Consider the following 16,653-nt stretch of genomic DNA (forward strand, 5'->3'; position numbering starts at 1 on the left):
TCACGTGTGCAAAACACAGGTTTTTAATATGGATATTTTTAGTCCAAGTCCTGGACACCAATCACACAGGGATGGGCAACTTGCTGTACCAGGTGTGGGCAAGGGGTGGGTATCCTGAAGTAGCTGAAAACCAAAAATTAAACTGGATCCTCCTTTCCCTTTGGTAGCATGGTTGCAGGTATTGAGAGTGAGGGGACAAAGCCTGAGCTTTCTGAAACCCCTTTATTTTCTGGCACAGAGGCAGAAAGGACTATGCCTGCCAGACTTCTCCCAGCCATTTAAAACAGAAGAATCCTGTTCCTTACACTGAATTCAACAACTCTGAACTTGGTGCAATAATCATTCTCTGTTAAGGGGATGTTTTGAGCCCTATAATCAAGGCAGGCCACCCTCTGCAGGGATGCCATTATTTTCTTCTCCAAGAGCAGTGGTTTCAAGCTTATCTCTGCGGTTCTCCTGGGACCATATGGATCCAGCACACTTTCAGAGCCAACAAAGCAACGGCTTCGCAAATGCCCTATTATTTCCATGCTGGATTCTTTTCCTATTCAAGTGTGCCGGGGGGGGGGGAATAATGTAAATAAAAACCCACATAAATATACCCAAATATTCCCAGCGTCCAACTACTATCAAATGTTAAAAGATGTGGGGCTAGGAGAGGATCATTGCAGCCTCATCAGTAGGGTCATTCTGTCCTTTGCAAACCACTTAAAGGTTTTATTTACAGTGAAGCGCTGTACAAATTCTGTTAAACTAATAAAATTAATTCTGAACGTTCAGGCTGTTTCTTCCCTTCTGACCTTTATTCTTTAGAAATCTGTTGTTTAAAGTGGCAGTTCAAGCAAGCCAACTGATTTCATATTGACTCCAAAGGACTTCCTTCCCACTCCCTCTCCCCCCCCCACGCCCCACGCCACTAGCTTTATAGATATTGACTTCAGATTAAAAAAGACTAGTAGCAAATTATATAGTTTATGCAGTCTGCATGCAGCAGGATTTTCTGGAAAAGCTGGCTCCAGCGAGTCTGGCACTCCGTATCATTAGAAATATTTAAAGCCACTCTTTGGAGCCACGCAGATGGCAATGAACTTATCTGGAACTGCCTTAACTCTGTCGAGGCAGCTGGTGTCTTGAATGCTGCGAGCTCAGACAGTTGTGGCAAAAGGGCCATTGCTTTCGTGATGTTTCCCTTTTCAAATATCAGGTTTGCACATCCCTAGGTCTGAGTTATATGAAGGAGTGCAGGCCCACCCACACATTAATATCACCCCTCTTTGTTTGCTCTGCATCCTGATCAGCAGAACTGCTGGGGAGAGGGCCTTTTCTGTGGTGGCCCCATGACTATGGAATTCATTGTCTACTGATCTCTGGAAAGCTACCACACACCAGCCCTTTAGAAGACCCTTATAGACATATTTATTGTTTCAGGTGATCTGTGCATGAAGAATATTTTCTTCTTTGTATTTCTTTTAGCTAATGATTCAGGGCTGGGTGTGAGCTCTTCAGTATTGTTGCCTTATTAATGCTGTTGATGTTATAGAGAAACTGTTCTGTTTTGTATGTTTATTCCATTAATTTTATTCTATTTTTCATTTTACCATTGTTGAAGCTGTAATTTTATATTGTTATTATGCAAGCCACCATGACAGAGTTGTCTACTGAAAGGCTGTATACACACACACTTAAATAAATAACTAAATCAGTGTACATATAAATCTAAACTTAATGGCACAGGTGATCTGACCTGCAACTCTGCCCACCCATACTGTGGCTGGTCTGAAACAGGCATGGGGAAATGGTATACATGGACTGCCAGATGTTGTTGGACAGGCTGAAGCTGATGGAGACCCACAACATGCGTAGGGCCACAGGTTCCTCATCTGCAACCCAAAAAGGGAGGGGACAGAGAGAGATTATTGCCTGGATCCGATGCTTTTCTAGGCTGCAGTCCTTTGCACCCTTCCCTGGAGTAAGTCCCACTAAAAACAGGCTTCAAAAACAATTAATTACAGTAATAGGCAATTCAAACATCATGAAAACAAAAGGGTTGTGCAATATGAACAGGTTAAAACCAGGAAACCAGGAAATAAATTGGCTTTTTATATACCTGTCTCAAGGCATTCTGTGCCTCTTTATTGACTCAGGCCATTCAGTCTCACACCTATGACTACTGTAGTAGATAGGTAGCCGTGTTGGTCTGCCATAGTCAAAATAAAAAAATTCCTTCCAGTAGCACCTTAAAGACCAACTAAGTTAGTTCTTGGTATGAGCTTTCGTGTGCATGCACACTTCTTCAGATGCACACTTCTTCAGATACACTGAAGTTCAGTGTGTATCTGAAGAAGTGTGCATGCACACGAAAGCTCATACCAAAAACTAACTTAGTTGGTCTTTAAGGTGCTACTGGAAGGAATTTTTTTATTTTACCTATGACTACTGTCTTCAGTTAAGCTCCTCTAACAAAACCATACACAAAGCCTCCTTCTCTCTCTCTCTCTCTCTCTCTCTCTCTCACACACACACACACACACACACACACACACCACCTTTCCTAAACTTGCTAATATTCTAAGGAATAACTACTAAGAAATGAATAACAGGATGACCCATATATGCAGTGATCTCAAATCTACTGCTGGGTTCATATGTATTGATGTTTGCAGCCTCTCTCATGGGCAACAACAGCCCAAAGACTTGAACGCATAGCCACAGTTACTTGCACTCCCCCAACCATACCTGTGAAACAACAGCTCTGCCATCAACATTGATCTCATCATGGCATCTCCTGTCATCCAACCCAATTTGTGTTCCTTCCCCTGAACATATAAGGACTTTGCAGAACTTTGCTGTTAGAGGAACTGGACATGGAGGAAGGGGTTAATTTCCTTCATGATCACAAATCATCTGTGTATGAGATGGGCTAATGTGGAACTTATTTCCAAGTTAAACAAGCATAGGCTACAATCTTAAGCATGCTTACTGGTGGGGTAAGCCCCTCTGAACTCAACGGGACTCACTTCTTGAGTAAGTATGCTTAGATCCATGTTGTACATCAGTTTGGGGAGTTGGGAGCCAAACTTGTGTGGTTGTGGGTCTGTTCTTTGTTTGTATTTTACACTTGGAGGCTATTGTCACACTTTTTCTTATAGAATGTTTTTATTTCAGTTTGATTTCTGTTGGAAAGGCCCTGACGCTTCATTTTAAATTTTTTTATGCACACCACATCTAAATGACTATAATACAAACCCAGCTGTCCTTGTTACTTGTGTTAATATAGTTCCAGTTTATATGGTGATGGGCTTTGCCTAAGGGCTGGGCTGCATGGCTCCGAATTCCCTGTTTGTCAGCATTTTGCAAGATACGACATTTTTCATGGCAGAGTGTAAGGAATTTCATAAATTTGCTGAATGGATAAAGTAAGTGCGATGCAAAACAGTTCTGGGGACATGACAACAATCTTGCACAGATCTAGTTATGATTGTTATTACAAATAATATTTTATTTCTTGGACACTGGCTATGTGCAAAGGGCCAGGCGCTCTTTTTCAGCCTCACCCCTCACACATTCATTCTGCATGTGGAACGAAAGGGCTCCTATTTCTATCTCTTCAAACCCTTGATTCATATGTAATATGAATAAGTGACCACCATCCTTATAGCAGCATCAGAGCCTATCCTGCATGCATGTATTGCGAGCAGCTCAGGGGTGGGCCAGCCTATTTTACCACCTGAGGCAAAATGGGTAAGTGCTGACCTGTGTCCCTGCTAAAGCCCCACTTACCTAGCTTGTGTGGTGGTGACTTCAGGGTTCTACCATGATCTTGCAAGAGTCCCATGAGAGCCTGCAAGATCCCCCCAAAATTTCACAAGATTCCGTGGGGCTATCATGCTATCCCACCACAACCCAGAAGCTGCTCCTCTTTGCCTTGCTTCTCCAGTGGTGGTGCCCATAGCTGCAACTCCCTGGATTCTGCTGCCTGAGGCAGCTGCCTCAGTCTGCCTCATGAGTGGACCAGCTCCTCTGCTACCAGTACCTCATTTCAAACTTAACAAGCATCCAGCCTGAGGCTTGTGGTTTGTACAAGACCACTTCCTCTGTAAGCTTGGGGAAAGAGACAGCAGGAGAGGCACACAATGGGAGGCTAAAAACAGGGCCATTCCAAATCATACCTGAACTTCAGAGAATTCTGGACTCAAGTAGAGAGGGGTACGGGGGTCCCAACCATCCACCTAAGCCCCCAGCACCATCACTGCTAGTCACTTCTATGGATGACAAGAAGGCCTCCAACTAGCAAAGGAAAAATGAATTTGCTTTGACCTAAGACTTGGCTAGAGGGGTGGGGAAGCAAGCTGCAAAAGCCATATATGTTTTTTTTTAATTTTATTTTATTTTATAAAATAATTCTTTGTTCTTCTACCATAGAAAAATTAAAAAGAAAAGTAAAACCCTTAGCTCTTGCAAAACCTGGTCAGAATTTGCAACCCGAATGAAGTCACTGACCTTGGCAGTAGGATATGCTGCATTATCATGAAAAAGGTTGTGGCCTTCAGAGCTCTGCCCCTTATGAGATATTCTCTCCAAAAAAGAAGTTCCTGTCCATATTAGCAGATACTACAAAGTATCTCATTAGCAAATGCTTTCCTTTTTTTGCTGGTGTCTAACTGAACTAGAGAAAGCAAAGAAGACTCAGGCTGCTGCAATTCTATGCACATTTCATCTGGTTTTGTTTTGTTAAAGTCCAATGAAAGTGGTCATTAACTTGCCTAGATAGTAGAGAATAATTCAGAGTTTTGGGGCAGCCTTCTCTCCTATCTCCCTTCAGTTTCAGCTAGATGCTTAGTAAGAAAAGCACTGTGAATTCTTCTTTTTCCATTTTTAATAGGTGTAGTTCTTATGCATTCCTTCCTTACTCTGATGAAAACTTCTGTGGAGCATTTCATGTTAATTCACCTGGATCTTCACAGCTCTGTAGGCGATCTGGGCAGATTGTACATGTGCATTTATGACACTGGAAGTCCAGAATCTTTGTTACACTTCAGTCTTGCCATTGTGCATTCAAGTACACATATGAATAACGTATTTCTACTAAACTACTTTCAATTCAAGCCTATTGCACATTTATCCAGAAGTAAGTTCAATAATGTATACTCAGGGAAGCATACAAAGTTAAACTTGCCAAAAGAGGCTGTACCACATATTCACTTTCTTTTCTTTTCTTAAATGGCCACAGTTTAATTAAAAAGAACAGCAGTCATACAAGGTCTTAAAAAAGTGAGCAACATCACACACAGTTTTGCCCCTCTGGTATAGATGGGCTGGCAAAGCAACCCTTATAGACACTTGGTCCTCTTCTATGTCTGAGGCGTAGATCAAAAACCATTCCAGTCCAGCCCTGTCCCTTGCTTGTTGCAGAGAAGTTCTCAGCAGAGAAGAGGTGTTCTCTCTCCTGGGCATAGCAGCTTTGTCAGCATCTGAAAGCTGTTATCACATGTCCCATCACCACCCCACCCTTCATAATCTCTCCTCTAGGCTAAAGATGCCTAATTCCTCCAGTATCTCCTCATATGTTTTGCATTCTAACGTGACTGCAATGTGTTATGTTGTACGGAGTCCAGCTCAATGGAGTCACTTGGAAGAAGACAGGGAATACAATGTGTGAGGGTGACGGTGGTCTTGAAAAGGCAGTCCTTCCCTTTAATGAAATGCACACAATGTTCTCAGTCTCTGAAGCATTTGCTGGATGAAATGTAATCCGGAACTCATTTGGGATGTGGTTATGTCATCTCAGAACATGCGGAAATTGCAGTGTGATGCGTTGGGGAATAGTGGTGCTGCGTTAAAAGACAAGGGGGTGCCAGGTGAACTGGGAGCCAAATTCAGCGGCTGAAACTCCATGCAGCTCTAACCAATTGTGGCACACGCCTTCTGCTGCCCTTCCCTATATAAAGAGACACGCATCCCACCCAATTTGCCGGTTCCATGTTAACCTGTCAAGACTGAACCACATGGTCAAAAATCAGCACATAGCAAATGTATTGCATGCTCCTCTGATGGTGTGGCTGTATGGGCAGTCTGTCATCATACAATGAGATCCTTCTTTCTTTTTTTTACTCATCACACAGGGTGATAAGAGGTAAAGAAAAATAAGGTTCTAGTAACTTTAAAAGTTGTATATTAGGAGTGGGTGAGGGGGTTTGGGTATCAGTTTTTCCCAGCATGACAAGTTAAATCAGCCAAATTCCCCTCTTTTGAAGTAGAGATATGGCTGCCCCATGTTTGCTAAGGAAGAGAAATGTTTATTATGATGAACACATTTTGAGTAATGGTTCTTTGGGCCCTTCCGGTTGACCTTTTTACTGAACATTCATACTGATGTGTTTGCACAAAGTTTTTTGGTCTTAGCCTATGCCCGGTCTTTCTTGAGCATTTGTTCTGATTTGTTTACAGGGTGGTTATTTGAAAATGAGCATTCACTCCGCATTCATCCTGATGGCTTGTGAAATGTTTATATATCTTTCTGTTACTCATTCATTCTTCCTACACTCTTTAATGTATTTCCCTGTCACTTTCCAAACTGCAAAAAGTCTGGTTCTTTTAAAAGTGGATTTGTTGTGCAAAGGCAACAGGACACTTGAATCCACTATCAAATATGGACGCCTAAAGTTCTGGTAAGTGTATGAATCCCACCTGCAAAATAGTGAGAATTTGGAGGTGCCTGTGACAGATACCCCCACTGAAGATAGGTGATGGGTGATGTGACCAATATAATGAGTGTGCTACTAGATAAATATCTACTTATTATTGCACAGAAGAGGTCTAGCATTAACTGTGTGTTGGTAGTGTTTAACAGCAGCAAGGTATTCCATTTCTGTGAGTGCTGTCCAGTGTCCATTCACTCCCCACCCAGAGATTCAAAGTATGTGGTGGCACTTCTGGAACAAAACTGTATATTTATTTAATTATACTCTATGAGGGCTTAATGCCTGATGGCCGGTCTGTGCTGCAAATGTGCTGGGCCTAATAAACAACAGTTCACCATGGAGACTTCCTCTGTGGTTGATTTCATATTGATGTCCTCCTTCCTCCTCTGCTTTACCTTCTCTTTTGCATCTGGCCACCATACACTTACAGTAACTATGTGGAAAGGCATTTTGTGCAAAGGTGCCTCCACCCCCACACCGTTAATGCTAACTAAAGCAGCAAAAGAAAGCTGGCCAATTTTGCTGGTATGACTAAAATTGCCAAATTACTTGGGAAGATAAGTGGTGCTCCTCCTTCGTGCTGTTGATGAGCCAATAGAGTTTGTGCCCTTGGCAGCCAATCACATTGCCCACATAATGTTGCACTCCACCCCAATTTCCCAGTGGTGTGAGAGTCTAGGGTTCAGAATGAGGGACGACAGAGACTGTGGTGTCTTCAGGCTATATGGCTTATTTACACATATATACAACTTGAGCCTACACCCACAGCCTTGGCTTCCAGCATAAATCATGCATGGCTCTGACTCTCCCATGCTTCCTGCCAGCTTCTAGCTCACACACAAAACTCTCAACTCTGGCCTTTATCTTTTAAACATGGGACCTTTGTGTGCAAAGCAGATGCCTTACTACATCCCTTCCTCTACTGAAATATACAAAAGACATGACCCCTTTCCCCCTATCTACCAACATTTATAAAGTCTACATGAAATCTCATTCTGTAGCTTCACCAGGCTCACCACTCACACATGTACATTTGTCCAAGACCAGGCTTTTTTCAGTGGGAACTCGCCGGACCTCAGTTCTGGCACCTCTCAGGTGGGTTCCATTGCCATTCTAAGATAATAAGATAAGATAATAATTCATAGTGAGTTCCGGAACCTCTTTTTCTACAAAAATAGCACTGGTTCAAGGAATGGCAGCAATTTATTGTATCCCAGAAGTCAGCTTTAAAAAGCAATGGGCTCATCCCGGGTTGTGAAATTCTCTATTTCTGTAGGCCTCTGCAGCGTAGTTGGAAAAAGACCAATGACAGCTTAGCCAAAGCTCTAGGCTTTGATGTGTGCTCAGAGTCTTGGAATTTAAGAGGCAATTGTGTGTTTAATGCCCCACTGTTCCTCAGCTTGGCACAGGGTTCCTCTTGCATTGCTTTTCAGTTCAATTACTTCTACCTTTCTCAAATATGAAATGAAGCAACAAAAAGATTTTTAGGAGCTGGCTTGGCTCTTTCCAAAGGCAGGGCCCTGTTGGCGCTGGGCTTACAGCTGAAGGTGCTGACAAGCTCACAGTTATGCAGGAGTTCAGCTGGTGCCCTGTTCTGTTTGTTACAGTGTGTTCTAATACAGCCCCCATCCTTTTCACCATCGCAGAAGGGCAGGGGAGAAAGTAAGAGGAAATATTTTTATAGAGGGAAAAGCCCCTCAGGTAGGAGAAAAGGACAAGTGACTTTCTCAGAGAAGCAGCAAGGCAAGTCAGGGAGGAGCATACCATCTCACAAATGACCAAATTCAGCATGGTGAGACACTCAAAATGGAGACATTGGCTTCTTGTAGTGTTATAAGTCCATGCAAGCCTTTGAGTTACGCAGGGCTCTTAAGCATGCAGAAGGGGAAGGTGGATCAACCACAGCTACAGGACGTGTGTACACAGCATCAAAGGTGGGCCAAATTCTGCACCCAGAGTAGTAGCAGAGGGAAGACTCCAGATAATATCAATTTGCAGTCATGTTTAAATTTCTGCATATTCTATTCTGCTTTCCTAAAGCTGGGGCTTTAAAGGAAGATAGAATTCATTTGGACGGAAATGTCTGATGCAGCTGGAAGACTGGGAGAGAAGGGAATGAAGTTTGGCTAAGAGGCCAGTGGAGAGGCAAGTGTGTGCTGCATCTGGTGGTGTAAGAGGGGGTCTGCAGGCCCAATGTACTCCCACAGCTCATTTGCAAAACAGCATACAAGACAAGGTTAGCCACAAACCATATCTGCCCTGTGCATGTCTTGCTATTTCTTATGAAATACTCCAGTTTCATACCCCTCAACTGTCCCAGCACTGGGGGGCAGAGAGCAGACGGGGGCGGGGCAGGAATATTGGGGCGGGGCACCCAGCATGGGCGGGGGGGGCAGCCACGATGGCACCCCACTGGGATCGTGCTGCCGGGGGCGATGCGCTCCCCCCGCACTCCTCTTCCTCTGCCAGTGCCCATCTTTAGTGGGACATCCCAGAATTACAGAAGCCATTCCGAATTCTGATTGGATCCTGGAACGTAGTTTTTTTGGTCCAGTGCTCTGGCTCAAGCCAGCTAGCTTGCACTGGAGCACCAGAACAAAAGGCGCTTAGTTTTTGGTCTTGCGCTCATGCACAAATCAGCTGGCTCCTGTGAAAGCTCGGGACTAAAAAATGAGCATCCTGATTTTGATCAGCAGGATGTATGCCATCCCCCCATCAACTTCAATTCAGACTGAGAGAAAGAATGGCCTAGCTGTGTTTTTAAGCAGCAAAACGTGCCCACAGTCAGGGAGTGTGCTTCCAGACATAGGCTTAATATTGCAAATGAGACATTCAGGTGTTGCGAAATCGTCATTCACAACTGTTTGGTTTTTTTTTTAATTTAGCAAAAGTTTGCCCAGACAGGGTAAATCTGAAATAAATTGAGAAGGGGGTATATCACCTAGCATTTTAATGCCAGTGGTGTTGTTAGGATGCTGTAAAAAAACCACACAAACACCTTTCTAGAGGCAGAGAGAGAGAATAGCAGTCTTGAGAGTGGGAGAGTGGGCTGTGCACAACTCTGAAATCACTGTTTTCTGGAAGCTCTGCTTGGCACCATCCTCATTTCTTACCTTTCCTAGACACTGTTCCTGCTTCCATGCCATCTTGCTCCCCGCTAGGTGCCAGAAGTTGTATTTCGCAAACTTTTGATCAAGTTCTTGATATGTTTATTTTAGTTTATTAAAACTTCACTCCCACACTAAAAGAGTTAACGTATGTTGAACAGATTCTTGGAACAGTAGTTTTGAATTGATACTATTCTTTTCCTTTTAAAAAATAAAATAAAATCATCTGCTAGATTTCTGGGCCAGCATTTCATTGAGCTTTTTGACTGACTGATTGATTGAGAAAAAGTATTTATACACTGCCATAAAACATTGTGGTGGTGTGCAATGGTAATCATAAAACACAGTTGAAAACAGTTGAAAATAATCATTAAAGTGACTGGCTAATCAGGAGTGTTTTGAACAACTCCACAGGCCTGCCGGCATATACAAGTCTTCAAGAGACACCTGGAAGTCAAAAGCAAAGGTGGGAAGGGGATCGCTCTAATACCCATCAAAAACAGTCAATCTTGGAGAATTGCAGGGTCAGTAGTATCAAAGGCCAGTGAAAGATCCCATATGAGTAACATGGTCACACTTCCCCTGTCTTCACTTCATAAGATCATCATCAGGGCAATCAGTTCCTTCACTGCAGTGGGTTGGACTAGATGACCCCTGGAATCCCTTCCAACCCTACAATTCCATGATTCTAAGACTAATTCCATTCTGAAACCAGTCCTAAATCCAGACTGAAGTGAATTTAGATAATTTGTGTCATCCAGGAACTCTTAAAGATGCTCTACCTTTTTGCCACAGTGTGTGTGTGTGTGTGTGTGTGTGTGTGTGTGTGTGTAATCTTTCTATATGACAAAGCCAGTTGGCATACATTGAAACTGGAAGATCAGTCCACTGCTGAGGCTCTCTAAGACTGCAATTCTATTCATAAGGGTAAGCCCCATTGGACTCAGTGAGACATTCTTCTTAATAGACATGCATACTACTGTACTCAAAGACTCCGATCCGGAACACACTTAACTGGTGAGTAAGCTCCATTGAACATAGTGGGACTTACTTCCTAGTAAACATATGTTTAATAGTCAATGCATTTCTTTTTGATTAAATAAATCTTTTTTATTAAATAAAAACTACACCACTCTCCTAGCTGCAAAGCACCACTCTCAAATGTAAGGGCATGTCTCCCTAACGCCCAGGTCCTTAGTCATCACCAACTGGCAGTCTTGAAGGCATGGGCTAGATAACTACATTGGTACCTCGGGTTAAGAACTTAATTCATTCTGCACTGGTATGAAATTTACGGCATGTAATGCCTTAAAAGAGAATATTATGAAAATGATATATAGCTAGTACATGACACCAGTCAAGCTTGCAAAAATCTATCATTTGCCCGATAATAAATTTTGGAAATGTAAAGAAACTGAAGGTACATTCTTTCACCTTCGGTGGACGTGCCCAAAGATTAAGGCTTTCTGGGAGATGATCTATAATGAAATGAAAAAGGTATTTAAATATACCTTCTTGAAGAAACCAGAGGCCTTTCTCTTGGGCATAGTCGGCCAATTGGTGCCAAAGAAGGACAGAACTTTTTTTATGTATGCAACAACAGCAGCAAGAATATTGATTGCAAAGTATTGGAAGACACAAGATTTACCCACACTGGAAGAATGGCAGATGAAGGTGATGGACCACATGGAACTGGCAGAAATGACTGGCAGAATCCGAGATAAGGGAGAAGAGGTGGTGGAAGAAGACTGGAAGAAATTTAAAGACTATTTGCAGAAATACTGTAAAATTAAAGAATGTTAAAGGGATGTTGGATTGAAAATAAGCGGTATTGGTAAAAAGATTAACAAGAATATGTAAATACGGATTGACAATGGTTGAAAATATACAGTTATAATAGGTTAAGATATTGAGTAAAGATAAATGATAGAGGGTAAGGATTTGCTGAATTAACCATGTGAACTGGAATACAAAAAAGGGGGGTGCGAGGAGGTCAGGAAACAAGTAAATGAAATATAAGATATGAAAATATTGATTTCTTTTTAACTTTTTTTACTCTTTATGTATTTTGTCTTTGTATTTTTGTATCTCTTTTTCTTTTATTATTGTTATTCTTTTTTATTTTTTACTTTTAATTTTGTAACCTTTTATTGTCTGTAAAATTTCAATAAATATCATTTTTTTAAAAAAAGAACTTAATTCGTTTTGGAGGTCTGTTCTTAACCCGAAACTGTTCTTAACCTGAAGCTCTATGTGGCGCTCTATGTGGGGCTACCTTTGAAGGTGACCCGGAAACTACAACTAATCCAGAATGCAGCAGCCAGACTGGTGACTGGGAGCGGCCGCCGAGACCATATAACACCGGTCTTGAAAGACCTACATTGGCTCCCAGTACGTTTCCGAGCACAATTCAAAGTGTTGGTGCTGACCTTTAAAGCCCTAAACGGCCTCGGTCCAGTATACCTGAAGGAGCGTCTCCACCTCCATCGTTCTACCCGGACACTGAGGTCCAGCACCGAGGGCCTTCTGGCGGTTCCCTCACTGCGAGAAGCCAAGTTACAGGGAACCAGGCAGAGGGCCTTCTCAGTAGTGGCGCCCTCCCTGTGGAACGCCCTCCCACCAGATGTCAAAGAGAACAACAACTACCAGACTTTTAGAAGACATCTGAAGGCAGCCCTGTTTAGGGAAGCTTTTAATGTTTGATGTATCACAGTATTTGAATATTCTTTTGGAAGCCGCCCAGAGTGGCTGGGGAAACCCAGCCAAATGGGCGGGGTATAAATAATAAATAAATAAAAATAAAATAAATAAAACATCCCAGGAGCCTAAACAGAGAAGAGCCATGTGTGATGTTGCTTTAGGTATGTTCCTTTGGTTGGTTCAGAAATGCAGTTTTCTGGATGGTGCCTTCTTCCTTACTCCTTTACTGCTCACTTTTGATCCAGGTCTTTCCCATTCTTCCCGTTTGTCATTTCTCCCCATTCACTTTTATATATTCATCCATCCAGAAGTCAACTCTCTAGATTCCTCAACAAGTGCAAAGCACCAGACATGTACATTATTATCTTGCATAAAGCTGCAGATGTTTCACATCTGCCTCCACACTTGTTATCCTGCCAAATTGCCGAGTCTTCATGGCAGGTTTACAGTAAAGAAAGATTGTAGCTGTAAACAGTTTTATGACAGGTTGACGTTACAGGCTTATGGCTTCTTGCCTAAACTCTTGAAGACTCTATGACTCCACAAAGCTGGGCCATTGCTAACCCCATAAGCCCAGTACAGAAGGGGAGGGAGTGACGTTTGAACCTACCATATGACCACACAGGTCCTTCGCTTGCTGCAGACCTGCATGTTTAAGTGACGTTTACCAACAGATTCTGGATTTCCAGTTAACAAAACTCCTTGTGGATGCAGCGCTGACATATTTCCATGATGCATTCTTATGGCCAAAGGGGAACTTCAAATGTGGGACACACTGATTTCAGCTTGTGGGGGGAAAGTTTCCAGAACTGATGGGGTTATACACCTTGAAAGTGTGGAAATTAGACTCTAGTTCCCATTTACAGAGCTATGCAAAATGAAGAGACAGGGTCATTTAACCCTTTAATTACTTCCCCTTTGCCTCCTATAAAAATTATGCAAGACACTCTCTTTTAAAGTTTAAATATCAAATAACTTTTACTCAGTGTGCTTGCACGTGTTAGATTAAACATACAAGACAGAAAGGTGTTACTTATGTTACGAATACATATTACATAGAGTTGTATCCAGTGCTGTTTTTCTAGAAAAAGAGGTGCTGGAATTCACCATGAACGCCTCCCTTGTTCTCTTCTAATGGCAATGGCACTCACCTGAGAGGTGCCAGAACTGAGTTCTGGTGAGTTCCAGATGGAAAAAAAGGCCTGATTATATCTAAGACAAAAACTGTTACAGACCAACCAACTCTGAGGCAGGCAGCAGCACAGTAGAAGAGACATACTGCTCAGCTGCTCTAACACAAAAGACTGTTAATACCTGCTCTGACTGTACCAACGGACATAACTGCCTCTGGCAGGAGGTGTATGACATCATTGTGAGCATTAACCCTTTGATTAGTATTTTGAATGCTTTCATCCCATAAAGGAGGTGTCAGCTTGGACCTATCCAGAGATTTTCTCCAGTGGGAACTCACTAGAACTCAGTTCTGGCTCCTCTCAGATGGGCACCATTGCCATTCTAATAGCACTGGTCCTATCCATAAATTATTCTCCACGTGCAGGGCTAACGTGCAGGACCATACCCTTTTGGCCATGCATGCAATAATGTGACCGACCCTGTCATCCACATTGTGGACATGGATGCTTCCAAATGGGCAACCATACATTTTTACCGTACACATTTCTTTTGCCTAAAGTCTCACTTTCACTGGTTCCTGGAAAGATCATCCTTCCTTATAAAACTTGATGGACAGATGTTTATGCAGCTGGATTGACACAAGTATGCAGTAAGGAATGCTTATCAAGAGAAATTTCAGTCCATGCTGTGATAGCAACACCACTTCAGCAGGTTGACCACAAATATTCAAAAGCTGGCTTTTGTTATACCACTTTCCTTTCACCCTCTTTTTCTATACTTAATTTTGTCCGGTTAGTGGGCAGGGTGGAGGCCAAGATGCATATGAATCAGCTCAAAACTGATCCCTCCCCCAAATATATTTGTCATTATATGAGGAATATAGGCAAAAGGATAAATGGACACTGAATACACTCTGGCCTCAATTCACTGTCTGGAGATTTACTCTCCCTTTAGGATTTCCTCCCCCTCTCCCGCCCCAGGGAGGGGCAACAACCAGGGGAAAGAAAGGCATAACATCTTACAAGGACAGGAAGAAACATCGCAGACAGAATAATTGCCACACACAGGAAGAACAAGGATATCGTTTGAGTTCCGCACTTGTAGTAAAATCATTTAATGTGTCAACATGAATAGAAGTTATTAATATTGCAGTTGTTGTATAAGGGATTATTATTATGACTGGGATGTAATGGAAAATAGTAAGATTTTGGGACACAGAAATTAAGCAAATAATCAAGGCATTACATTTTCTTTGCTTCACTTCCTTTATCCATCAGAAGGAAAGAAGTAACAATGTGTGAGGTGACAAAGCAATTCTGGGCATTGCCCTGGAATATTCACTATTTACAGATGTCTGCACAAACAAGAAGGTTCCAATGACTTGTGACTTTCATAGCATACACCATGCCTTACAGGAGTCCTTCTTATCATGGCTTATCACTTGCTGGATCATCACCTTGTTGTGGTGAGTGGGCTTGCATGTCCCTTGTAAGCAAAGCCGTCCAGAATCTCGCACTCCCAGCAGGGTCACCCAAGGCATTAAGGTCAAAAGGAAGGAGCTAGACAAAGAGTGATCCAAGAAGTCCTCAGTGGCAGAACAAGTGGATGATAACAAGCAGTATGTTACAACGGCTGTGAAGGCGGATGAAGGCTGCAGCAGATAAGAATCTACCAGTTGTAGTGACTACTCATCCCATTGGAACAGAGCCTTACTGCGAAGACTGTGTGTTGGTCAGTGCGCACTGATCTACACATATAAAACAAATTCACGCACAGGCGTCTTCCAAAAACCCAACCCAAACTCAAACCCCAATACAATCTTACTCAGCTATGAGTGATCGCCAAAGAAGATCACAGCTTAGTCCTCATCCCCATAGCCCAAACTCATGTGATTCATCTCTCTCTCTCTGTTTCTTCCCCTCACGTTTGAAATATAATTGTGAGCTCCTTAGAGCAGAAGCCTCATGTTTGCTCATGTGACTATTTTTTTAAAAAAATGTTTTTACAGAACTAATGAAATAAGATATAGTAGAATACAGTTAATGTCATTCAAGTATATGGAACTATATGTATACCTAAGTGTGACACACACACACACACACACACACACACACACTTAATGGTTTTCATTTTCCCAAGTGCAACCAAACTGTTAGGACACTTTGCCTTAGAGGAATCAAAAGTTTGTGAAATTAAGCTTTCTTGATTTCATTGCTTTTATTGCATCATGTGGACTGTACTGTGTCCTTAATGTGGTGAGAGCTGCTTTGTAAATAAATATCATAAATATAATGTTGGGAGAGAGGGAGTTAAGTTTCAAATCACCAAAATGCTGTGAGTTGTTATTTTTAATCCCCAAAGCATTTTAAAATGGCAAGTGTGATTGATTCCACTTCAATCTCAGGTTAACAAATGCATTTCACATTGCCCTTGTTCCAGTCTTACATCCCTCCAGGATAGGCAGGTATTGAGGTTGTGAAGAAAGAATGAGCAATGTTGAGAAGCCAAAGGAGCCCACTGTATGAGCCAGAAGGTTCTTTATTCATTTACCAGTGGCTCAATCAGTAACTCATTGTCAATCCTGGTGTTTCTGCAGTTCTCCTCCTCTCATATCCCATTCTCCTGTAGCTAGACCAGAAACCACCCGGATCCATGCCCATGCCCAGTCCCTTGTATTTTCACTGCATTGCAAAGCAAATAATTGCACAGCAGCTACAGGATTCAAGACTGCACAGCAGCTGCTCAGCGTGTTTCCATGAGACAACGCTGGATTTATACTTCTCTCCCCCCCCCCTCCCTTTTACTGGAATTCTTTGTTGTTTGCTGATGATGATGGCTTTCATTTGCTTTTATTAGCTGCAGGTGTTTTCTGTTCTTCAGCTGCAAGCGCTTTCCCTTTTTCCCTGCCAATTCCAACCCCGGTTTGTGCCTTGGTCACCTTTTGGAATATGATGTGGAGAATGATGGAGATTTTTGCGGCTTCAGCAGATGCACTCAACCTGCCTGGCTTT

At 42.4% G+C, this 16,653-nt stretch overlaps 1 long non-coding RNA gene across 1 annotated transcript; it reads right to left on the bottom strand.

Moving 5' to 3' along the window:
• Positions 1–926: 926 nt before the first annotated feature.
• Positions 927–13,814, bottom strand: LOC309541258. The gene is made up of 4 exons (XR_014223678.1): positions 13,660–13,814; positions 2,428–7,814; positions 2,108–2,161; positions 927–1,880 (listed from the first exon to the last, which is right to left on the bottom strand). It is a non-coding gene; the product is annotated as an uncharacterized lncRNA (long non-coding RNA).
• Positions 13,815–16,653: the final 2,839 nt, after the last annotated feature.

This window comes from Podarcis vaucheri, assembly GCF_965113315.1.
Source record: "Podarcis vaucheri genome assembly, chromosome: 1".
In the NCBI taxonomy this organism is placed as follows: Eukaryota; Metazoa; Chordata; class Lepidosauria; order Squamata; family Lacertidae; genus Podarcis; species Podarcis vaucheri.